This window comes from Daucus carota, chromosome 8 (assembly GCF_001625215.2).
Source record: "Daucus carota subsp. sativus chromosome 8, DH1 v3.0, whole genome shotgun sequence".
In the NCBI taxonomy this organism is placed as follows: Eukaryota; Viridiplantae; Streptophyta; class Magnoliopsida; order Apiales; family Apiaceae; genus Daucus; species Daucus carota.
Window position 1 is genome coordinate 33,336,040 of NC_030388.2, and position 22,987 is coordinate 33,359,026.

At 35.2% G+C, this 22,987-nt stretch overlaps 2 long non-coding RNA genes, 13 other non-coding genes and 1 pseudogene across 15 annotated transcripts; 2 read left to right on the forward strand and 14 right to left on the reverse strand.

The window, feature by feature from the left end:
* Positions 1-1,076: 1,076 nt before the first annotated feature.
* Positions 1,077-1,226, reverse strand: LOC135149053 (U1 spliceosomal RNA; annotated as a pseudogene).
* A 908-nt stretch (positions 1,227-2,134) lies between these two features.
* On the reverse strand, positions 2,135-2,330 carry LOC135149089 (U2 spliceosomal RNA). The gene has a single exon (XR_010287151.1). It is a non-coding gene; the product is annotated as a U2 spliceosomal RNA (small nuclear RNA).
* A 7,555-nt stretch (positions 2,331-9,885) lies between these two features.
* On the reverse strand, positions 9,886-10,080 carry LOC135149070 (U2 spliceosomal RNA). Its single transcript, XR_010287132.1, has one exon. It is a non-coding gene; the product is annotated as a U2 spliceosomal RNA (small nuclear RNA).
* Positions 10,081-11,064: 984 nt separating this feature from the next.
* Positions 11,065-11,217, reverse strand: LOC135149049 (U1 spliceosomal RNA). Its single transcript, XR_010287112.1, has one exon. It is a non-coding gene; the product is annotated as a U1 spliceosomal RNA (small nuclear RNA).
* Positions 11,218-12,139: 922 nt separating this feature from the next.
* On the reverse strand, positions 12,140-12,335 carry LOC135149062 (U2 spliceosomal RNA). Its single transcript, XR_010287124.1, has one exon. It is a non-coding gene; the product is annotated as a U2 spliceosomal RNA (small nuclear RNA).
* A 986-nt stretch (positions 12,336-13,321) lies between these two features.
* On the reverse strand, positions 13,322-13,475 carry LOC135149036 (U1 spliceosomal RNA). The gene has a single exon (XR_010287099.1). It is a non-coding gene; the product is annotated as a U1 spliceosomal RNA (small nuclear RNA).
* Positions 13,476-14,376: 901 nt separating this feature from the next.
* Positions 14,377-14,572, reverse strand: LOC135149063 (U2 spliceosomal RNA). The gene has a single exon (XR_010287125.1). It is a non-coding gene; the product is annotated as a U2 spliceosomal RNA (small nuclear RNA).
* Positions 14,573-15,539: 967 nt separating this feature from the next.
* On the reverse strand, positions 15,540-15,693 carry LOC135149043 (U1 spliceosomal RNA). The gene has a single exon (XR_010287106.1). It is a non-coding gene; the product is annotated as a U1 spliceosomal RNA (small nuclear RNA).
* A 923-nt stretch (positions 15,694-16,616) lies between these two features.
* LOC135149073 (U2 spliceosomal RNA) lies at positions 16,617-16,812 on the reverse strand. Its single transcript, XR_010287135.1, has one exon. It is a non-coding gene; the product is annotated as a U2 spliceosomal RNA (small nuclear RNA).
* A 939-nt stretch (positions 16,813-17,751) lies between these two features.
* Positions 17,752-17,905, reverse strand: LOC135149022 (U1 spliceosomal RNA). The gene has a single exon (XR_010287085.1). It is a non-coding gene; the product is annotated as a U1 spliceosomal RNA (small nuclear RNA).
* Positions 17,906-18,160: 255 nt separating this feature from the next.
* Positions 18,161-20,371, forward strand: LOC135148397 (uncharacterized). The gene is made up of 3 exons (XR_010286565.1): positions 18,161-18,342; positions 19,339-19,476; positions 20,021-20,371. It is a non-coding gene; the product is annotated as an uncharacterized LOC135148397 (long non-coding RNA).
* Positions 18,810-19,005, reverse strand: LOC135149056 (U2 spliceosomal RNA). The gene has a single exon (XR_010287118.1). It is a non-coding gene; the product is annotated as a U2 spliceosomal RNA (small nuclear RNA).
* LOC135149041 (U1 spliceosomal RNA) lies at positions 19,973-20,125 on the reverse strand. Its single transcript, XR_010287104.1, has one exon. It is a non-coding gene; the product is annotated as a U1 spliceosomal RNA (small nuclear RNA).
* Positions 20,372-20,379: 8 nt separating the features above from the next.
* On the forward strand, positions 20,380-22,785 carry LOC135148396 (uncharacterized). Its single transcript, XR_010286564.1, has 3 exons — positions 20,380-20,562; positions 21,579-21,716; positions 22,611-22,785. It is a non-coding gene; the product is annotated as an uncharacterized LOC135148396 (long non-coding RNA).
* Positions 21,050-21,245, reverse strand: LOC135149068 (U2 spliceosomal RNA). Its single transcript, XR_010287130.1, has one exon. It is a non-coding gene; the product is annotated as a U2 spliceosomal RNA (small nuclear RNA).
* Positions 22,213-22,366, reverse strand: LOC135149032 (U1 spliceosomal RNA). The gene has a single exon (XR_010287095.1). It is a non-coding gene; the product is annotated as a U1 spliceosomal RNA (small nuclear RNA).
* Positions 22,786-22,987: the final 202 nt, after the last annotated feature.

Consider the following 22,987-nt stretch of genomic DNA (forward strand, 5'->3'; position numbering starts at 1 on the left):
CAATTTCCCCACTCAAGCGAGGAAGGAGGGTCTGTCACTAGTCAGATTGTGAATAGTATATACACCAGTAGTTAATGACCTTTTTGCTCTTTTCTTGTTGAGAATTTAAAATTAGACAGAATTTTACTGCTTTGATTATTATAGTCAAAACAAGTGTTAACCTGATTATCAAATGAGTGTTGTGTCGGACTGAGATGAATCAACTATTGGTGCGTCAGTCTTTGGGTAAATTATTAATGTAACAGATATTATCACATTAAAATGGTGACTTTTTCACCAATTTGGTTACATACTATCCCATAATTATATCTTCTCAAATATCGGGAATAAGGCACACAAATAACGAATATGATATGAGCTTCGGCTTGAGTGTCAGCTGATGCTGATATTTTCTGCATCTATACACCCCAGGAGCAACATTTACAAAAAATAAGTCACAAGTTAACTGATAAATAGAACTTGTTCTGCCCGACTTCACTCATGACCTGGTTGGTTCTAGCACCTTAATTTTTTTTCCTTCTGATTAATAAGACTGCTCGTAACACACGTTTTCAGCTGACACTCTCTTATTATTATTATTATTATTCCCATTCGATCAGTATGGGTCATTCTTTGCTGTGCTCTTGGGCTTAAAAGATCATTATGTAATGATAATATATTACTATGCAATTAAATCCGTTGCCTGATCAAATATGTTTTTACTGCAAGCCAACAGGAAAAAAACATCGAATTAGCCTTAACAACTCATTTGAAACAAACAATTCCAGTTTGTTAAAACTCTTACATTACGAAGATTTAAAAGTTTTTTGGGAACAAAAATCTTCGAACCTATGTTATTACTGAGATATTTGATTTCACTTAAATGGGATGCCAACTATGCGAGTAAAGTAAATGAAACCAACTTAACAATACCATTGTATATGCTTGGTCGCAAGTGAGAAAATGAGTCCAACTTTTTATTTATCATGATATTAATTGAATATAGTAGGAATATTTTTAAAATAATGTGAGCGTGTTAAGTTGATAAAAACAATATACATTATCATTAAACCACAGCAAAGCTTGACTATTAATTGCGGGGGCTGCTCGGACCAAGCCCCCCCTAACACAAATTATGATGTGGTCCACCACTTGGGTTAGACCTTAGGAACTTCCAAAGGCAATGGAAGTTGCTTCCCTAGGCCATGGGCCTCAATGATCACCCATTGACCCCACCAGGTAGTCTTGTCAGTAGGCCGTGCATCTCTATTTATACCTTTGTCAGAGATTCTTTTCTTTTACTCCGTCGATGAGGGAAGCTTTGCGAGCAAATCACTTAATAATATTAATATATTATAATAACAATACCCATTTGCATTTATGACACCTGTTGTTAAAAATTTCAGTTATCTTCTAAATGCAAAGCATTTGATATCTAAATGTTTGAACTAATTTCTTTCATCATTGGTCAAAGTTTACAGTTTCCGGCCCGGGTGTGGAGTTGCTTTGCCTTGGATGACAGGCGCGCAGAAAAGTTGGAACGGTGTTGTATAACTTTTACATTGCACGTCGCTCCTCAAAAACATATGCTACTCCCTCGAGCTTCTAGTTTTCGGAGTTGGACTGGGAAAGTTGAGATGGGAGCTGGTTGGTCGTGTGTTTTTCCGCCAAAGAGGGTACGAAGATCAGTTCCCACTGTATATTAGTTATGGCAAGTTAAATGCTTTATGTAACCTTTAAGTTGTGTCATTATAACGGATGTTCAGTCAACAAACCAACAAAGTTTTGTCATTCTTTACTTAGCCATCAATAATATTTTTGTTAGAAAACAACTTGACAATACCCATGTGTATCTATTGTGGTATTAGTTGCTGTGAAAATGAGCCTAACTTTTTTATTTTTCGTTATATTAATTGAATAGTAAGAATATATTTAAAATTAGCTGTTAATTGATAAAACAATTACATTATAAGAGTCTTTCTTTATTACTAGGTTAAGAATAAAATTATTCTGGGTAACTTTTTCTCTATACCATCTATGAGAGTGACATTATCTTCATATTGTGTTGCCGGTTGTTATAAATTTTCTTACATATTTTAAGTGATGATAAAACTGTTCTACTAAAATAGACAAGCAAAGGTTGGACTATGTTTTGGTGGGGTGAGCCTGGCCCCCGAGCCAGTAGTGCAGCACTTGGGCGACTCTCGAAACCCCAATAGCAAGTACGTGGCGGGCCTTCCCCCTTAAAAAATTAATTTAATATCGTGTGGACCATTGGCCCACATATCAGATATTAAACTGATAAGCACAGATACTACACTTGATCTTAGCCAAAAGGCCGAGAGAAAGGTATGCCTAGAATGTTTGGCAGGTTTGTTTATACAGCCGAGCCCCACAACTCTCAACACCAAAATAACTCGTGGTGGTATGTAACACCAAGTAGGAAATCAGCTTGAGTGTGCTTAGGTCAGGGGAACTAACGTACGATAATTATTAATTTCGAGTAACCAATGTATGAAATCCCCACATTTAATGCCTATTTTACAGAGTCATTTCAGTTTACGATTATTTTGGTTTTGTTTTGAACCGACCCATGCTCACTCCAACTCATGGAGAAAGGTTCTGGGCGGAAGGAAAGTCGTTGTATCAGCATCTTATCTGGCACAGAGGCTTGTGTTTGTACCTCATTCTGGTAATAGAGGTTTCTTTAACTTTTAGTCACTCCCCTTCCTTCCTTGACTAGTAGCTGTGGAAGCTATTTTTGTTAAAATTATAAGTTCAGCTGCTGATATTCAATCGGGACTGAGTAGCCTTTGGACTAGTTAGCCGTAATGTGTACAAGACTAAATCTATCTGTGTGTGTTGTATTGACATCGTATTACTGTATCTTGTTGCTATGTCATGTCATGACAAGTTTAAGAGGCATTTAATGTCTATTGTTTAGACTTGTCTTGAGTTTTACTTTTTTTTATTGAGGTCATGAATTAAATGTTTTTGCTGCATGTACTTTGTGCGTTACTAATCACAGGACTGGTCTTTGCTCGGTTTTTTTTCAAGTGCTGCCCCCTCCCGTTCACCGTATAGACATGCCAGTCAAACTATTCGAACATCTCATTTGTATTTGGTAAACATTTAAACACCCGATGAGTTGAAATTGCGGTTTTATAACGGATTTGAAAACTGTCTTCCGAGTTTAGGACTTTGTAGAAAGTTGTTTTATGTTGGACCATTTTGGATCTGGAATGTTTGATCTCTTCATTTGCGGTTTTCTAAGTTAGAAAAAGGATAGAGAAAACTAATGCTCTCAGCAGTTTTCTTGAGGGATATAACAGGAGAAAAAATGAAGAGACCAAAAATTGTATTCCATAACCTTTTTTCTCCCAAACCTACAGGTATGGGACGACAAGTTCTTACCGTTGTTTTCTTAATCAAAAAAAAAAAAAAACAAATCTCAAACATAATTCTAAAATCTAACAACAGATCTACCATGGCAATTCGATATCACTTTGTCAAGCATGGAACTTACAAAAACTTGAAGGTGCGCATTCGTTCCCATTGAACCGTAAAGTTCGACATCCCCTCGAGTCGCAGGACTACAGTTCAACGAACAAAAATAAGTACAGGTAATTGGCTAGTATGAGTTTGTTTTATATGTAAGACGCTTAAATTGTGGAACCCTCTTGGATCAATTAGATTATAAGTGTATATAGTGTGCTCAGTTCCGATTTAAAAAAAAGGTATTTATCTCGGTTTTTTGCAAAAACACTCTTGTTTGATTAACATAGGGCATATAAGAATGTAAATTAACAAAAAAAGTTATGATAAAATTAATCTTGAAACAATACATGGAGAGACTATGTGAATTAGAGTTATAACAGTATTTTAAACACTCATTTTAAACAATTAACATGCCTTAAACAATCTTTTTGCAGAACGACATCTTTTTGTCAGATAAACCAGACAAATATTTTGAACGGGGTAAATGGGTAATGTGGCGAATGTATATGCTGTCATCATTGTATGGTTATTACATCATCAGTGAAAAACTTCGTATCATTAAAAGATACTGATACTATCAATGGGAAAATATTCAACTTCTGTCTTTTGGTAAAAAAAAAAACAAAGAATTCAAATTCTACCATTACTTCACTCGATTTTATTTTTTACCCGGTTGTTAATTTAATTTTTTTTTCCATGTAGTTTAGTTGCCTAGTTAATTTGGAATGCATATACTATTTTTGATTTCATTTTGATTAAAAACTATAAATGCTGCTTTCTCTCACCGTTTCTTTACAAAAAAAAAAAAAAGGTTCACACACCATTTATAGGCTATTTATAAAGATAAATTTTATATTTTTCGTATTTTCCTTTTTTAATTGCAAAATCTACATACGGACATCTACAAGCCATCTAAACACTATTACGCAAAACATCACAATAAGGCTCTAGAGTTAGTAGTTCATTCTCTTTGTCTATAATAAGAAAAAATACGGACATGTTCTTTTTTAATCTTTTTAAACCTACGACCTCTCTTATAATTACTTATAATTAACGGATTATTGTTTTCAACTTAAAATTATCATATTTCAATTTATTTTCGACTAAAATCCGTCTTTTCTAGAACCTATCACAGACTGACATTTATATCTTATTATTTAAATCATCTCTTAAAATTTACAGTCTCCCAAAATTCCATTAATAAAAAATTTATATAATATTAAAAAAACTCCGTTGCGCGTTTTTAAGCAATTATAAATTAATTATAAAAAAAATAAAGTAAACTATGGACTATAAATATCGTACTACCCTCCGTTCCTAATAATAGTCGCTTTGACTTTGATGCACGTATTTTAGGGTCCACAAAAAATATACTTCTATTGTATATTTTTAACATTTTTCTTTTTCTGCATAAAAGTCTGACATCTATATTTTTATTCAAAACAAAGAACAATTTTAAACTAACGTGTAGACATATGTTTTATTGCACCTCAAATAGTGCACAAAGTCAAAGTGACTATTATTTAGGAACGGAGGAAGTCTTATACATTAGTAACGTTAGGAACTTTAACTTTGAACCGTTCAATTATTTGGAAATAAGGCCAAGAGCCCATGTATGAATTTACCACTGGGTTAGGTTCGTCGAAGCGGCCCATTTAAAGTTGGCCCCCAGAATAGTGTATATACAAGAAGATACAAAAGTCATCATAGCCTAACCTAACCACAAAACCACGCCGCAGCAGACGATTGAAGAACGCATGGAAGAGAAGAAGACGAGGAGTCTATTTGGCGAGGCTTGTGGTGGGCAGAAAAAAGTTGCTTTTTGTATTTGATCTGGGATGCTGATGAATGAAGTTTTGAAAACTGGAAATTCAATCTCTTTGTTGGACCAAGGACAGGGGGACATGGTGAAGTGGAGGAATGCTGTTTAACTATTGGTCGGTCTCTAAGACGGATAGATGAATGCCATCCCCTTGATGTTATTCCTTGTGCCTGAAGGGATCACCACGTCCACTTGGGAGTATTTGTTTCGAGAGAATTTGCTGATCACTGAACTTTGTGATGATGCCTCCTCTATCCTCCAATCAGTGGAGTGGATGATCCTCCCTCCTATGAAAGAATTCCGCATATACCCGTCTGTCTTCCTGCTGGTCAAATTATCCTTTTATTGTTTATCAGCAAAGCCCCTATTGGTGAAGGTTTGCCCCCGCCTTGGACGCTGGGGAACCCCTTGCCTCCTCCACCAGGGAAATCCCTGCTTTGGTGCGCTTTGCTCGTGTCTCTTCGGTGATTCTGACTGAAACGAGAAATCGGCATTCTTGTGCATTTTTATCCTCTTCCCTCTATGCTATTTATGCCTGATGTCTACATTCATGGGATTGAATTGTAACACTCTTTAGCGTTGGTATCCTGCTACATCGCTTTGTTGTGATTGAGTCCTTTCTTCCATATATATGAGCGCCGTGATTGGCCTTGCTGCCTTTGATTGTTAAGCAATTCTGGTTAAAGGTTACGTATTCTTCCCAACTTTCCTGCTTGGGATTATGTCTCTTTAAATGAATTGAGCAGAACATTCTTCTTGGGCGATGGCATCTTTTGCTTGGCCAACTCCTGTGCTTCTTTTAGTCCCCCCCCCTGTCCACACTACATATTCGGTTTTGTCCAAATTTAGACTTCCGCGGATCTCTTCTCAACCCTGCGCTCGTCACTTCGTTTCTTCCCAATGCTTTCGATTTCAAGGCTACTGAGAGAGGCCAACAGCTTCTTCCTCTTAGGTACTCAAAATCCTACTTATATGCCTACTGCCACTCTATGCTAAGATATTGCTGGAAGGTTAGTGATATATGCACATCCTCCTAAATGATTGTGCACACCCTAAATGATCAGTTGACCAAAATTCCCCATTGTTCATACATTTTCCACTTTTGCCCCTTTCAAAGATATATGGTTTTGTATTTAGATTCCATGTTACTCCTTATTAATTAGTTTTATAAAGTAATATCTAAATTATTAGGGTAATTTAAAAATACATTTCACCCCCCACCTGTCTGATCCTATTTTACTAAATTCGTGCTCCCCCCCCCCCCACCCTCCGTCCAGCAGATTGTTAATTTTCTATTGGAGTTCTAAACGTCAAGTTTAGGCCTTATATTTGAACATCTAATCCATTTCGGATTAACCGATCAAGGTTTAATTTAACCTACACTTGATCTTGATCCGAAATTATTAGCTAATCATTTCGGGATACGATCAAGTGTATTCAATTAAAAGCTGTAGGTACACTTGATCCATGATCCAAATAGCTTAGGATGTTCAAGTATTGCCAACTAAAACTTGACGTTTAGAACGCCAAACATGAAGCGTTAATAACTGCTGGGCGAAGGAGAGAATTATTTATATGAACGCCCTCTTATTATTGAAAACGGTTTTTTGTCCAAATCACAATAAAAAAGTGTAGAGAAATTCACAAGACAAATCAATTCAAAATATATTATATTACTTATTCTAATTACTCATCAAATTACTAATATCTGATTTACATATTAAGTTGCAATTATAAAAAGTTTTTTATTAAATTTTTATACAAATTTCATATATATAAGAATTAGATCCTTATACAGTTCACTCCTAGGTTTTTGAGGTTCTATGTAGGGTGTGCAACCGGTGGGTTCAAACTCGTTTACCTAAAATTTGTACAAGTCGGGTTTTTATCTTATAAACTTATAACCGTACAACTGATCGTTCTAACACGCTTTTTTTCGTTCGGTTAACCTATTCATCGATTTCATTTTTGTTCCGATTTTTTTTACCTAATTATAAAATATTAAATAAATTAATAATATTAATGAACAATATTTATAGTAACATACATTTTTTTTATATAAAATAACAATTTAAAATAATGAAGGGCAAGTAAACAAAAGAAGCACACTCATTTCCGCGTTCAGATCCGTATCAGAAAAATTCGTTGACCATCCTGATTGGAAGTGTCAGTGCGCTTACCCGCCCGTTCGTATCAGGATGTGGTGTGCTACAAAAATCAAGATGATATATACCCCGCACATTTAAGCCCCTTGTAATCTCGGGTACTGTTATTATTAACCTGTAAAATTATTACACATTTTATTTGGGAAAAATCTCAAATTGGTCAATGACGTGAGCTCTTTGTGTGTATCACCCAAAAACACACACCACACAAACCCAAAAGTTCTATCAAATTTAACCGGGGTCTCATTCTGTACCACACTTTAGTAAGAATAATGACATGTCGTCTAGTTTGACGGTTGACGGACTGGAAAAGTTGAGTGGCGAAAGAGCCGAGATTATGTGGCTTGTGACTCGATTGCAGCAGTCACAGTAGTAAAAAGAAACAAAAATTAAAAGAAGTAAACAACAAAACAAAACAAAACCCAAACCAAACCCGACACATTCCCTTTAACCAGAATTTCCATCACAGCTTTTGTCTGTTGACAGCACATGAATGAAGTGCTGCGCATGGTTATCTGTTTTGGTTTTTCAGCTATAAATGGGGTGGATCTCCACAACTCCAGACTGATCAGTTTGTAATACATGGGGTCAATCTTCATCCAATATGAGTTTCCACAATATGTTCTTCTGGCCATCGTCTATTTTTTTATCAAAGAAAAACTTAAAGCTGAATCTGTACACACTCAGTAATTTAAATCTTTGCTTTTCATTCTGAAATGTAGGTATCACTTTTTTAAAAGTATAATCTCTTCAAACCTTTTTAACATTGGAGTTGAGACGGGACATTCAAGCTGAGATGGGAATAGCATTCGATTGGTCCTGATATCAAAGTTGTTTCGTACGTCCATTCAATCAGGTATGGAGATCATTTCTTGTGCTGCTCTTGGGCTTATAAAGATAAATTATGTAATGATACTATATTACTATGCAATAAATCCGTTGCCTGATCAAATATGTTGTTACTGCAAGCCAACAGAAAAAAAACATCGAATTTAGCCTTAACAACTCATTTGAAACACAGACATTCCAGTTTGTTAAAACTCTTACAATTTAGCAGGATTTAAAAGATTTTTTGAGGAAAAAAAATCTTCGAACCATATGTTATTACTGAGATATTTGATTTCACTTAATATGGAGTTGCCAACTATGCGAGAAAAGTGAAATGATGGAGTTAACGCTATGTGAGAAACCACTTAACAATACCATATGTATATCTTGGTCGTAAGAGAGAAAATGAGTCCAACTTTTTATTTATCATGATATTAATGTGAATATAGTAGAATATTTTTAAAAATAATGTGAGCGTGTTAAGTTGTTAAAACAATATACATTATCATAAACCACAGCAAATGCTTGACTATAATTGCGGGCTGCGCGGACGCAGCCCCCCTAACACAAATTTATGATGTAGGTCCACCACTTGGGTCGACTTAGGCACTTCCCCGTGCAATTGGAAGTTGCTTCCCTCGTCCCTTGGCCTCACTGATCCCCCCTTGATCCATCCAGGTAACGTATGTTGTCAAGTAGGCGTGCATCTCTATTTATACCTTTGTCAGAATTCTTTTGTTTTACTCGTGATGAGGGAGCTTTGCGAGCAATCACCTAATAATATAATATATTATAATAACATACCTTTGCATCTATTGACACCTGTTTGTTGAAAAAAATTTCAGTTATCTGTCCTAATTGCAAAGCATTGAATATGTAAATGTTTGAAATAATTTCTGTCATCGTTGGTCAATGTTTACAGTTTCCGGCCCGGTGAGTGGAGTTGCTTTGCCTTGGATGACAGGCGCGAGAAAAGTTGGAACGGTGTAAACTCTTTACATGCAGCGTCGCTTCTCAAAAACATATGCTCTCCATCAGCTTCTAGTTTTCGGAGTTGAGACTAGGAAAGTTGAGATGGGAGCTGTGTTGGTCGGTGTTTTTTCCGCAAAAGAGGTACGAAGATCAGTTCCCACTGTATATTATTATGAGAGTTAATGCTTTATGTAACCCTTTAAGTTGTGTCATTCTAAGAGATGTTCAGTCAACAAACCAACAAAGTTTGTCATTCTTTCACTTAGCCATCAAATAATATTTTGTAGAAAACAACTTGACAATACCATGTGTATATTAGTGGTAATGGTGAAAATGAGCCTAACTGTTTTATTTTCGTTATATTAATGTGAATATAGTAAGAATATATTTAAAGAAAATTAGCGTGTTAAGTTGATAAAACAATATACATTATAGAGTCTTTCTTTATTACTAAGTTAAGAATAAAATTATTCTGGGTAACTTTTTCTCTATTCCATCTATGAGACTGACATTATCGTTATATTATATGTTGCCTGTTGTTATAAATTTTCTACGATATTTTAAGTGATGATAAAAACGTGTTCTACTAAAATAGACAAGCAAGGTTGAGACTATATTTTGGTGGGGTGAGCCTGGCCCGAGCAGTAGTGCAGCACTTGGGCGACTCTCGAAAACCCCAATAGCAAGCTATTGTGGCGGGCCTTCCCCTTAAAAAATTAATTTAATATCGTGTGGACCATTGGCCCACATATCAGATATTAAACTGATAAGAACAGATACTACACTTGATCTTAGCCAAAAGGCCGAGAAAGGTATGCCTAGAATGTTTGGCAGGTTTTGTTTATAAGCCGAGCCCCACAACTCTCAACACAAAATAACTCGTGGTGGTATTATCCGCTTTCTGTTTTATGAAGCTACAAAAGAAAAAAACGTGTATGATCTTAATATTAGAAAATTAATACCATTTTTTAAATTAAAAAAATCTATGTGAAAGTCATCTGTAATACATGGGGTCAATCTTCATCCAATATGAGTTTCCACAATATGTTCTTCTGGCAATCGTCTATTTTTTATCAAAGAAAAACTTAAAGCTGAATCTGTACACACTCAGTAATTTAAATCTTTTTGATTTTCATTCTGAAATGTAGGTATCACTTTTTAAAAGTATAATCTCTTCAAACCTTTTTAACAATTGGAGTTGAGACGGGACATTCAAGCTGAGATGGGAATTAGCATTCGATTGGTCCTGATATTCAAAGTTTGTTTCGTACGTCCATTCATATCAGGTATGGAGATCATTTCTTTGCTGCTGCTCTTGGGCTTATAAAGATAAATTATGTAATGATAATATATTACTATGCAATTAAATCCGTTGCCTGATCAAATATGTTGTTACTGCAAGCCAACAGAAAAAAACATCGAATTTAGCCTTAACAACTCATTTGAAACACAGACATTCCAGTTTGTTAAAACTCTTACAATTTAGCAGGATTTAAAAGATTTTTTGAGGAACAAAAAATCTTCGAACCATATGTTATTACTGAGATATTTGATTTCACTTAATATGGAGTTGCCAACTATGCGAGAAAAGTGAAATGATGGAGTTAACGCTATGTGAGAAACCAACTTAACAATACCATATGTATATGCTTGGTCGTAAGAGAGAAAATGAGTCCAACTTTTTATTTATCAAGATATTAATGTGAATATAGTAGGAATATTTTTAAAAATAATGTGAGCGTGTTAAGTTGTTAAAACAATATACATTATCATAAACCACAGCAAATGCTTGACTATAATTGCGGGGCTGCGCGGACGCAAGCCCCCCTAACACAAATTATGATGTAGGTCCACCACTTGGGTAGACCTTAGGAACTTCCAAAGTGCAATGGAAGTTGCTTCCCTAGGCCATGGGCCTCAATGATCACCCATTGATCCCATCCAGGTAAGTATGTTGTCAAGTAGGCCGTGCATCTCTATTTATACCTTTGTCAGAATTCTTTTGTTTTACTCCGTGGATGAGGGAAGCTTTGCGAGCAAATCACCTAATAATAATAATATATTATAATAACAATACCATTTGCATCTTATTGACACCTGTTTGTTGAAAAAATTTCAGTTATCTGTCCTAATTGCAAAGCATTGAATATGTAAATGTTTGAAATAATTTCTGTCATCGTTGGTCAAATGTTTACAGTTTCCGGCCCGGTGAGTGGAGTTGCTTTGCCTTGGATGACAGGCGCGAGAAAAGTTGGAACGGTGTAAACTCTTTACATGCAGCGTCGCTTCTCAAAAACATATGCTCTCCATCGAGCTTCTAGTTTTCGGAGTTGAGACTAGGAAAGTTGAGATGGGAGCTGTGTTGGTCGGTGTTTTTTCCGCAAAAGAGGTACGAAGATCAGTTCCCCACTGTATATTATTATGAGAGTTAAATGCTTTATGTAACCCTTTAAGTTGTGTCATTCTAAGAGATGTTCAGTCAACAAACCAACAAAGTTTTGTCATTCTTTCACTTAGCCATCAAATAATATTTTTGTAGAAAACAACTTGACAATACCATGTGTATATTTAGTGGTAATGGTGAAAATGAGCCTAACTGTTTTATTTTTCGTTATATTAATGTGAATATAGTAAGAATATATTTAAAGAAAATTAGCGTGTTAAGTTGATAAAACAATATACATTATAGAGTCTTTCTTTATTACTAAGTTAAGAATAAAATTATTCTGGGTAACTTTTTCTCTATTCCATCTATGAGACTGACATTATCGTTATATTATATGTTGCCTGTTGTTATAAATTTTCTACGATATTTTAAGTGATGATAAAAACGTGTTCTACTAAAATAGACAAGCAAGGTTGAGACTATATTTTGGTGGGGTGAGCCTGGCCCGAGCAGTAGTGCAGCACTTGGGCGACTCTCGAAAACCCCAATAGCAAGCTATTGTGGCGGGCCTTCCCCCTTAAAAAATTAATTTAATATCGTGTGGACCATTGGCCCACATATCAGATATTAAACTGATAAGAACAGATACTACACTTGATCTTAGCCAAAAGGCCGAGAAAGGTATGCCTAGAATGTTTGGCAGGTTTTGTTTATAAGCCGAGCCCCACAACTCTCAACACAAAATAACTCGTGGTGGTATTATCCGCTTTCTGTTTTATGAAGCTACAAAAGAAAAAAACGTGTATGATCTTAATATTAGAAAATTAATACCATTTTTTAAATTAAAAAAATCTATGTAAAAGTCATCTGTAATACATGGGGTCAATCTTCATCCAATATGAGTTTCCACAATATGTTCTTCTGGCAATCGTCTATTTTTTTATCAAAGAAAAACTTAAAGCTGAATCTGTACACACTCAGTAATTTAAATCTTTTTGATTTTCATTCTGAAATGTAGGTATCACTTTTTAAAAGTATAATCTCTTCAAACCTTTTTAACAATTGGAGTTGAGACGGGACATTCAAGCTGAGATGGGAATTAGCATTCGATTGGTCCTGATATTCAAAGTTTGTTTCGTACGTCCATTCATATCAGGTATGGAGATCATTTCTTTGCTGCTGCTCTTGGGCTTATAAAGATAAATTATGTAATGATAATATATTACTATGCAATTAAATCCGTTGCCTGATCAAATATGTTGTTACTGCAAGCCAACAGAAAAAAACATCGAATTTAGCCTTAACAACTCATTTGAAACACAGACATTCCAGTTTGTTAAAACACTTACAATTTAGCAGGATTTAAAAGATTTTTTGAGGAACAAAAAATCTTCGAACCATATGTTATTACTGAGATATTTGATTTCACTTAATATGGAGTTGCCAACTATGCGAGAAAAGTGAAATGATGGAGTTAACGCTATGTGAGAAACCAACTTAACAATACCATATGTATATGCTTGGTCGTAAGAGAGAAAATGAGTCCAACTTTTTATTTATCATGATATTAATGTGAATCTAGTAGGAATATTTTTAAAAATAATATGAGCGTGTTAAGTTGATTAAACAATATACATTATCATAAACCACAGCAAATGCTTGACTATAATTGCGGGGGCTGCGCGGACGCAAGCCCCCCTATCACAAATTATGATGTAGGCTCCACCACTTGGGGAGACCTTAGAAACTTCCAAAGTGCAATGGAAGTTGCTTCCCTAGGCCATGGGCCTCAATGATCACCCATTGACCCCATCCAGGTAAGTATGTTGTCAAGTAGGCCGTGCATCTCTATTTATACCTTTGTCAGAATTCTTTTCTTTTACTCCGTGGATGAGGGAAGCTTTGCGGGCAAATCACCTAATAATAATAATATATTATATTAACAATACCATTTGCATCTTATTGACACCTGTTTGTTGAAAAATTTTCAGTTATCTGTCCTAAATGCAAAGCATTGAATATCTAAATGTTTGAACTAATTTCTTTCATCATTGGTCAAATGTTTACAGTTTCCGGCCCGGTGAGTGGAGTTGCTTTGCCTTGGATGACAGGCGCGAGAAAAGTTGGAACGGTGTAAACTCTTTACATGCAGCGTCGCTCCTCAAAAACATATGCTCTCCATCGAGCTTCTAGTTTTCGGAGTTGAGACTGGGGAAAGTTGAGATGGGAGCTGTGTTGGTCGGTGTTTTTTCCGCAAAAGAGGTACGAAGATCAGTTCCCCACTGTATATTATTATGAGAGTTAAATGCTTTATGTAACCCTTTAAGTTGTGTCATTCTAAGAGATGTTCAGTCAACAAACCAACAAAGTTTTGTCATTCTTTCACTTAGCCATCAAATAATATTTTTGTAGAAAACAACTTGACAATACCATGTGTATATATTTAGTGGTAATTGTGAAAATGAGCCTAACTTTTTTATTTTTCGTTATATTAATGTGAATATAGTAAGAATATATTTAAAAAAAATTAGCGTGTTAAGTTGATAAAACAATATACATTATAGTCTTTCTTTATTACTAGGTTAAGCTTTTTCTCTATACCATCTATGAGACTGACATTATCGTTATATTATATGTTGCCGGTTATAAATTTTCTTACGATATCTTAAGTGATGATAAAAACGTGTTCAACTAAAATAGACAAGCAAGGTTGTGAGACTGTTTTGGTGGGGTGAGCCTGGCCCGAGCAGTAGTGCAGCACTTGGGCGACTCTCGAAAACCCCAATAGCAAGCTATTGTGGCGGGCCTTCCCCCTTAAAAAATTAATTTAATATCGTGTGGACCATTGGCCCACATATCAGATATTAAACTGATAAGAACAGATACTACACTTGATCTTAGCCAAAAGGCCGAGAAAGGTATGCCTAGAATGTTTGGCAGGCTTTGTTTATAAGCCGAGCCCCACAACTCTCAACACAAAATAACTCGTGGTGGTATTATCAGCTTTCTGTTTTATGAAGCTACAAAAGAAAAAAACGTGTATGATCTTAGTATTAGAAAATTAATACCATTTTTTAAATTAAAAAAATCCATGGGAAAGTCATTTGTAATACTTGGGGTCAATCTTCATCCGATATGAGTTTCCACAATATGTTCTTCTGGCAATCGTCTCTATTTTTATCAAAGAAAAACTTAAAGCTGAATCTGTACACACTCAGTAATTTAAATCTTTCTGATTTTCATTCTGAAATGTAGGTATCACATTTTAAAAGTATAATCTCTTCAAACCTTTTTAACTTTTGGAGTTGAGACGGGACATTCAAGCTGAAATGGGAATTAGCATTCGATTGGTCATGATATTCAAAGTTTGTTTCGTACGTCCATTCAAATCAGGTATGGAGATCATTTCTTTGCTGCTGCTCTTGGGCTTCTAAAGATAAATTATGTAATGATAATATATTACTATGCAATTAAATCCGTTGCCTGATCAAATATGTTGTTACTGCAAGCCAACAGGAAAAAAACATCGAATTTAGCCTTAACAACTCATTTGAAACACAGACATTCCAGTTTGTTAAAACACTTACAATTTACCAAGATTTAAAAGATTTTTTTCAGGAACAAAAAATCTTCGAACCATATGTTATTACTGAGATATTTGATTTCACTTAATATGGACTTGCCAACTATGCGAGTAAAGTGAAATGAAACCAACTTAACAATACCATATGTATATGCTTGGTCGCAAGTGAGAAAATGAGTCCAACTTTTTATTTATCATGATATTAATGTGAATATAGTAGGAATATTTTTAAAAATAATGTGAGCGTGTTAAGTTTATAAAACAATATACATTATCGTAAACCACAGCAAATGCTTGACTATATTTGCGGGGGCTGCGCGGACGCAAGCCCCCCCTAACACAAATTATGATGTAGGTCCACCACTTTGGTAGACCTTAGGAACTTCCAAAGTGCAATGGAAGTTGCTTCCCTAGGCCATGGGCCTCAATGATCACCCATTGACCCCATCCAGGTAAGTATGTTGTCAAGTAGGCAGTGCATCTCTATTTATACCTTTGTCAGAATTCTTTTCTTTTACTCCGTCGATGAGGGAAGCTTTGCGAGCAAATCACTTAATAATAATAATATATTATAATAACAATACCATTTGCATCTTATTGACACCTGTTTGTTGAAAAATTTTCAGTTATCTGTCCTAAATGCAAAGCATTGAATATCTAAATGTTTGAACTAATTTCTTTCATCATTGGTCAAATGTTTACAGTTTCCGGCCCGGTGAGTGGAGTTGCTTTGCCTTGGATGACAGGCGCGAGAAAAGTTGGAACGGTGTAAACTCTTTACATGCAGCGTCGCTCCTCAAAAACATATGCTATCCATCGAGCTTCTAGTTTTCGGAGTTGAGACTGGGAAAGTTGAGATGGGAGCTGTGTTGGTCGGTGTTTATTCCGCAAAAGAGGTACGAAGATCAGTTCCCCACTGTATATTATTATGAGAGTTAAATGCTTTATGTAACCCTTTAAGTTGTGTCATTCTAAGAGATGTTCAGTCAACAAACCAACAAAGTTTTGTCATTCTTTCAGTTAGCCATCAAATAATATTTTTGTAGAAAACAACTTGACAATACCATGTGTATATTTAGTGGTAATTGTCAAAATGAGCCTAACTTTTTTATTTTTCGTTATATTAATGTGAATATAGTAAGAATATATTTAAAAAAATTAGCGTGTTAAGTTGATAAAACAATATACATTATAGAGTCTTTCTTTATTACTAGGTTAAGAATAAAATTATTCTGGGTAACTTTTTCTCTATACCATCTATGAGAGTGACATTATCATTATATTATATGTTGCCGGTTGTTATAAATTTTCTTACGATATTTTAAGTGATGATAAAAACGTGTTCTACTAAAATAGACAAGCAAGGTTGTGAGACTATGTTTTGGTGGGGGAGCCTGGCCCGAGCAGTAGTGCAGCACTTGGGCGACTCTCGAAAACCCCAATAGCAAGCTATTGTGGCGGGCCTTCCCCCTTAAAAATTTAATTTAATATCGTGTGGACCATTGGCCCACATATCAGATATTAAACTGATAAGAACAGATACTACACTTGATCTTAGCCAAAAGGCCGAGAAAGGTATGCCTGGAATGTTTGGCAGGCTTTGTTTATAAGCCGAGCCCCACAACTCTCAACACAAAATAACTCGTGGTGGTATTATCAGCTTTCTGTTTTATGAAGCTACAAAAGAAAAAAACGTGTATGATCTTAGTATTAGAAAATTAATACCATTTTTTAATTAAAAAAATCCATGGGAAAGTCATTTGTAATACTTGGGGTCAATCTTCATCCGATATGAGTTTCCACAATATGTTCTTCTGGCAATCGTCTCTTTTTTATCAAAGAAAAACTTAAAGCTGAATCTGTACACACTCAGTAATTTAAATCTTTCTGATTTTCATTCTGAAATGTAGGTATCACTTTTTAAAAGTATAATCTCTTCAAACCTTTTTAACTTTGGAGTTGAGACGGGACATTCAAGCTGAATTGGGAATTAGCATTCGATTGGTCCTGATATTCAAAGTTTGTTTCGTACGTCCATTCAAATCAGGTATGGAGATCATTTCTTTTCTGCTGCTCTTGGGCTTATAAAGATCAATTATGTAATGATAATATATTACTATGCAATTAAATCCGTTGCCTGATCAAATATGTTCTTACTGCAAGCCAACAGAAAAAAAACATCGAATTTAGCCTTAACAACTCATTTGAAACACAGACATTCCAGTTTGTTAAAACTCTTACAATTTACCAAGATTTAAAAGATTTTTGAGGAACACCAAATCTTCGAACCATATGTTATTGCTGAGATATTTGATTTCACTTAATATGGAGTTGCGAACTATGCGAGAAAAGTGAAATGATGGAGTTGACGCTATGTGAGAAACCAACTTAACAATACCATATGTATCATGATATTAATGTGAATCTAGTAGGAATATTTTTAAAAATAATATGAGCGTGTTAAGTTGATTAAACAATATACATTATCATAAACCACAGCAAATGCTTGACTATAATTGCGGGGGCTGCGCGGACACAAGCCCCCCTATCACAAATTATGATGTAGGCTCCACCACTTGGGGAGACCTTAGGAACTTCCAAAGTGCAATGGAAGTTGCTTCCCTAGGCCATGGGCCTCAATGATCACCCATTGACCCCATCCAGGTAAGTATGTTGTCAAGTAGGCCGTGCATCTCTATTTATACCTTTGTCAGAATTCTTTTCTTTTACTCCGTGGATGAGGGAAGCTTTGCGAGCAAATCACCTAATAATAATAATATATTATAATAACAATACCATTTGCATCTTATTGACACCTGTTTGTTGAAAAATTTTTAGTTATCTGTCCTAAATGCAAAGCATTGAATATCTAAATGTTTGAACTAATTTCTTTCATCATTGGTCAAATGTTTACAGTTTTCGGCCCGGTGAGTGGAGTTGCTTTGCCTTGGATGACAGGCGCGAGAAAAGTTGGAACGGTGTAAACTCTTTACATGCAGCGTCGCTCCTCAAAAACATATGCTCTCCATCGAGCTTCTAGTTTTCGGAGTTGAGACTGGGGAAAGTTGAGATGGGAGCTGTGTTGGTCGGTGTATTTTCCGCAAAAGAGGTACGAAGATCAGTTCCCCACTGTATATTATTATGAGAGTTAAATGCTTTATGTAACCCTTTAAGTTGTGTCAGTCTAAGAGATGTTCAGTCAACAAACCAACAAAGTTTTGTCATTCTTTCACTTAGCCATCAAATAATATTTTTGTAGAAAACAACTTGACAATACCATGTGTATATATTTAGTGGTAATTGTGAAAATGAGCCTAACTTTTTTATTTTTCGTTATATTAATGTGAATATAGTAAGAATATATTTAAAAAAAATTACCGTGTTAAGTTGATAAAACAATATACATTATAGAGTCTTTCTTTATTACTAGCTTAAGAATAAAATTATTCTGGGTAACTTTTTCTTTATACGTTATATTATATGTTGCCGGTTGTTATAAATTTTCTTACGGTATCTTAAGTGATGATAAAAACGTGTTCTACTAAAATAGACAAGCAAGGTTGTGAGACTGTTTTGGTGGGGTGAGCCTGGCCCGAGCAGTAGTGCAGCACTTGGGCGACTCTCGAAAACCCCAATAGCAAGCTATTGTGGTGGGCCTTCCCCCTTAAAAAATTAATTTAATATCGTGTGGACCATTGGCCCACATATCAGATATTAAACTGATAAGAACAGATACTACACTTGATCTTAGCCAAAAGGCCGAGAAAGGTATGCCTAGAATGTTTGGCAGGCTTTGTTTATAAGCCGAGCCCCACAACTCTCAACACAAAATAACTCGTGGTGGTATTATCAGCTTTCTGTTTTATGAAGCTACAAAAGAAAAAAACGTGTATGATCTTAGTATTAGAAAATTAATACCATTTTTTAAATTAAAAAAATCCATGGGAAAGTAATTTGTAATACTTGGGGTCAATCTTCATCCGATATGAGTTTCCACAATATGTTCTTCTGGCAATCGTCTCTATTTTTATCAAAGAAAAACTTAAAGCTGAATCTGTACACACTCAGTAATTTAAATCTTTCTGATTTTCATTCTGAAATGTAGGTATCACTTTTTAAAAGTATAATCTCTTCAAACCTTTTTAACTTTTGGAGTTGAGACGGGACATTCAAGCTGAAATGGGAATTAGCATTCGATTGGTCCTGATATTCAAAGCTTGTTTCGTACGTCCATTCAAATCAGGTATGGAGATCATTTCTTTGCTGCTGCTCTTGGGCTTCTAAAGATAAATTATGTAATGATAATATATTACTATGCAATTAAATCCGTTGCCTGATCAAATATGTTGTTACTGCAAGCCAACAGAAAAAAAACATCAAATTTAGCCTTAACAACTCATTTGAAACACAGACATTCCAGTTTGTTAAAACACTTACAATTTACCAAGATTTAAAAGATTTTTTTGAGGAACAAAAAATCTTCGAACCATATGTTATTACTGAGATATTTGATTTCACTTAATATGGACTTGCCAACTATGCGAGTAAAGTGAAATGAAACCAACTTAACAATACCATATGTATATGCTTGGTCGCAAGTGAGAAAATGAGTCCAACTTTTTATTTATCTTGATATTAATGTGAATATAGTAGGAATATTTTTAAAAATAATGTGAGCGTGTTAAGTTTATAAAACAATATACATTATCGTAAACCACAGCAAATGCTTGACTATATTTGCGGGGGCTGCGCGGACGCAAGCCCCCCTAACACAAATTATGATGTAGGTCCACCACTTGGGTAGACCTTAGGAACTTCCAAAGTGCAATGGAAGTTGCTTCCCTAGGCCATGGGCCTCAATGATCACCCATTGACCCCATCCAGGTAAGTATGTTGTCAAGTAGGCAGTGCATCTCTATTTATACCTTTGTCAGAATTCTTTTCTTTTACTCCGTCGATGAGGGAAGCTTTGCGAGCAAATCACTTAATAATAATAATATATTATAATAACAATACCATTTGCATCTTATTGACACCTGTTTGTTGAAAAATTTTCAGTTATCTGTCCAAAATGCAAAGCATTGAATATCTAAATGTTTGAACTAATTTCTTTCATCATTGGTCAAATGTTTACAGTTTCCGGCCCGGTGAGTGCAGTTGCTTTGCCTAGGATGACAGGCGCGAGAAAAGTTGGAACGGTGTAAACTCTTTACAGGCAGCGTCGCTCCTCAAAAACATATGCTCTCCATCGAGCTTCTAGTTTTCGGAGTTGAGACTGGGGAAAGTTGAGAAGGGAGCTGTGTTGGTCGGTTCTTTTTCCGCAAAAGAGGTACGAAGATCAGTTCTCCACTGTATATTATTATGCAAGTTAAATGCTTTATGTAACCCTTTAAGTTGTGTCATTCGAAGAGGTGTTCAGTCAACAAACCAACAAAGTTTTGTCATTCTTTCACTTAGCCATCAAATAATATTTTTGTAGAAAACAACTTGACAATACCATGTGTATTTATTTAGGGTAATTGTGAAAATGAGCCTAACTTTTTATTTTTCGTTATATTAATGTGAATATAGTAAGAATATATTTAAAAAAAATTAGCGTGTTAAGTTGATAAAACAATATACATTATAGAGTCTTTCTTTATTACTAGGTTAAGAATAAAATTATTCTGGGTAACTTTTTCTCTATACCATCTATGAGACTGACATTATCTTTATATTATATGTTTCCTGTTGTTATAAATTTTCTTACGATATTTTAAGTGATGATAAAAACGTGTTCTACTAAAATAGACAAGCAAGGTTGAGACTATGTTTTGGTGGGGTGAGCCTGGCCCGAGCAGTAGTGCAGCACTTGGGCGACTCTCGTAAACCCCAATAGCAAGCTATTGTGGCGGGCCTTCCCCCTTAAAAAATTAATTTAATATCGTGTGGACCATTGGCCCACATATCAGATATTAAACTGATAAGAACAGATACTACACTTGATCTTAGCCAAAAGGCCGAGAAAGGTATGCCTAGAATGTTTGGCAGGCTTTGTTTATAAGCCGAGCCTCACAACTCTCAACACAAAATAACTCGTGGTGGTATTATCAGCTTTCTGTTTTATGAAGGTACAAAAGAAAAAAACGTGTATGATCTTAGTATTAGAAAATTAATACCATTTTTAAAATTAAAAAAATCCATGGGAAAGTCATCTGTAATACTTGGGGTCAATCTTCATTCAATATGAGTTTCCATAATATGTTCTTCTGGCAATCGTCTGTTTTTTAATCAAAGAAAAACTTAAAGCTGAATCTGTACACACTCAGTAATTTAAATCTTTCTGATTTTCATTCTGAAATGTAGGTATCACTTTTTAAAAGTATAATCTCTTCAAACCTTTTTAACTTTTGGAGTTGAGACGGGACATTCAAGCTGAAATGGGAATTAGCATTCGATTGGTCCTGATATTCAAAGTTTGTTTCGTACGTCCATTCAAATCAGGTATGGAGATCATTTCTTTGCTGCTGCTCTTGGGCTTCTAAAGATAAATTATGTAATGATAATATATTACTATGCAATTAAATCCGTTGCCTGATCAAATATGTTGTTACTGCAAGCCAACAGGAAAAAAACATCGAATTTAGCCTTAACAACTCATTTGAAACACAGACATTCCAGTTTGTTAAAACACTTACAATTTACCAAGATTTAAAAGATTTTTTTCAGGAACAAAAAATCTTCGAACCATATGTTATTACTGAGATATTTGATTTCACTTAATATGGACTTGCCAACTATGCGAGTAAAGTGAAATGAAACCAACTTAACAATACCATATGTATATGCTTGGTCGCAAGTGAGAAAATGAGTCCAACTTTTTATTTATCATGATATTAATGTGAATATAGTAGGAATATTTTTAAAAATAATGTGAGCGTGTTAAGTTTATAAAACAATATACATTATCGTAAACCACAGCAAATGCTTGACTATATTTGCGGGGGCTGCGCGGACGCAAGCCCCCCCTAACACAAATTATGATGTAGGTCCACCACTTGGGTAGACCTTAGGAACTTCCAAAGTGCAATGGAAGTTGCTTCCCTAGGCCATGGGCCTCAATGATCACCCATTGACCCCATCCAGGTAAGTATGTTGTCAAGTAGGCAGTGCATCTCTATTTATACCTTTGTCAGAATTCTTTTCTTTTACTCCGTCGATGAGGGAAGCTTTGCGAGCAAATCACTTAATAATAATAATATATTATAATAACAATACCATTTGCATCTTATTGACACCTGTTTGTTGAAAAATTTTCAGTTATCTGTCCTAAATGCAAAGCATTGAATATCTAAATGTTTGAACTAATTTCTTTCATCATTGGTCAAATGTTTACAGTTTCCGGCCCGGTGAGTGGAGTTGCTTTGCCTTGGATGACAGGCGCGAGAAAAGTTGGAACGGTGTAAACTCTTTACATGCAGCGTCGCTCCTCAAAAACATATGCTATCCATCGAGCTTCTAGTTTTCGGAGTTGAGACTGGGGAAAGTTGAGATGGTAGCTGTGTTGGTCGGTGTTTATTCCGCAAAAGAGGTACGAAGATCAGTTCCCCACTGTATATTATTATGAGAGTTAAATGCTTTATGTAACCCTTTAAGTTGTGTCATTCTAAGAGATGTTCAGTCAACAAACCAACAAAGTTTTGTCATTCTTTCAGTTAGCCATCAAATAATATTTTTGTAGAAAACAACTTGACAATACCATGTGTATATATTTA